Source organism: Macrobrachium nipponense, chromosome 3 (assembly GCF_015104395.2).
Source record: "Macrobrachium nipponense isolate FS-2020 chromosome 3, ASM1510439v2, whole genome shotgun sequence".
Classification (NCBI taxonomy): domain Eukaryota; kingdom Metazoa; phylum Arthropoda; class Malacostraca; order Decapoda; family Palaemonidae; genus Macrobrachium; species Macrobrachium nipponense.
The window spans coordinates 25,979,293-25,981,302 of record NC_087202.1 but is presented as its reverse complement, the minus strand read 5'-3'; the positions used below and the strand labels follow the sequence as shown (position 1 = coordinate 25,981,302).

Below are 2,010 nucleotides of genomic sequence, written 5' to 3'. Positions count from 1 at the left end.
GTTACAAAAAATATGAGAAAAAACTGCTTTGTGTAGGGAGAAAGAAACACATGCGAGAGACGAAACAACACAGAGGAGGGAAATCGATTCGCGGGTCTGATGAATCACAAAAATCCCCGATGGCTGAGGTCTTCGTCACAAAAATGATGAGCAGCATAGGCGGAGCTCAGAAAAAAACCCTCGTTTTCTATACAGCCAAGGTCCAAAAACCCCATTTTTGTGTTAGAAAGAAAATGCGACCGGCCGGGGCTGGCTAGTCCGGCCCCCGACGAAGAGAGAAGGCGGACAGGAGAGAAAATCATCGGGACGAAAACGGGCCCTGCCCGAACAGCGCTTCATAAGTCGCGATGTTCTCACTGAATGCGCTCGCTGCCTTCGATTTCCGATCTTGTAGAGCGTTTTTGGCGTCCGTTTTCTTTCTCATGACAGACAACTGGTGTGCACAGTCAAGTCAGTTCGGAATATTTTGTGTCTGAAATTCGGAGGTGTCGACTTAGGTAAAAGATTATTAATTTCTAAGGCGTCTTGAGAAGAGAGAGAATGCCGCGCATACAGGCGGGGCTTGGGAGTTGATGCTGGGATGAGGGAGGGAGGGAGGAGGATATCTTCTGCAAGAGAGAGGGCGAGGATGCTGCTGTCTGTAAAAGAGAGAGAGAGAGAGAGAGAGAGAGAGAGAGAGATAGAGCGCGAGGCGTTGGGGGAAGATAGAGCATAAACAGGCTTAGTTGCAAAGTATTTTTTGTCATTTACTCTGAAAATTATTTTTACTAACATCTTCACAACATACATATATATTAATGAACATGCAATTTTCGTAACTCACTCTTCTTGTACAACGCCTTATTGTATACACATACTAAAATTTCTGTCCTTATGTCTGTTTTTGACGATTAAACGTTGTTAAACTTTCAGGTAAACGTTACATTTAAATGACCCTTTCCTCCATTGGGGGGAAAAAATTACAGTGGATGAGATCCACTGGAGGTGCCGGGGATCGAACCCGGGGCCTCTCACATGCAAAGCGAGCGCTCTACCACTGAGCTACACCCCCGTTACGGATACTGATATGTATGAGAATTTATCTACAATGTGTACGATGACTGAACCACTTTTTAGTGTATGATGTCATTGTCTGCAGGTACGTAGTTCATTGCTATAATCGCGTGGAAACAAAATGAAATGTTAGGCCTTTTTCTCATTTACTGTTCAGTTCGCGAAGAAGCGAGACGTCAGATTCTGATTTACATTTTGTGACCTTTGCAATTGATGTTTTAAGTTTACCGGGGTCAAGGTTTAGTATGATACGTTGGACCTGGTATATATACGTAAGTTTTTATCTATAGAAATTGATCCTCACACACACACACACACACACACACACACACACACACACACACACACACACACACACACATATATATATATATATATATATATATATATATATATATATATATATAATATATATATATATATATGTGTGTGTGTGTGTGTGTGTGTGTGTGTGTGTTGTGTGAGGATCAATTTCTATAGATAAAAACTTACGTATGTGTGTATTTGTATTATATATATATATATATATATATATATATATATATATATATATATATATATATATATATAATATATATATATATATATATATATATATATATATATATATATATATATATAATACAAATACACACACATACACAAACACACATATCACATAATACATGTGTATAAATGTGTGAGTTTTGGACGTTTTTTCAAGTATTGTGCATTCCTTCAAAACATGCATGTCACGCGTACAATTAAAAAATTCTCTCATATTTTTCCTGGTGTCGAAACCTTTCTTTGCGATAGATATTTGTGTCATGAGGATCGATGAGGGATCAGGAGAATCTTACCCAAGGTATTCGGACTTTGACTCACAAACTGCCTAGTTTCAGCAACTTGGAACAGTTATCATTCAGTGCCGTGTACGTCTGTCTGTACGAGTTCCAGAACGGTAGAAAGGAAGCTGAA

At 38.9% G+C, this 2,010-nt stretch overlaps 1 non-coding gene across 1 annotated transcript; it reads right to left on the bottom strand.

The window, feature by feature from the left end:
* Positions 1-979: 979 nt before the first annotated feature.
* Trnaa-ugc (transfer RNA alanine (anticodon UGC)) lies at positions 980-1,051 on the bottom strand. The gene has a single exon. It is a non-coding gene; the product is annotated as a tRNA-Ala (tRNA).
* Positions 1,052-2,010: the final 959 nt, after the last annotated feature.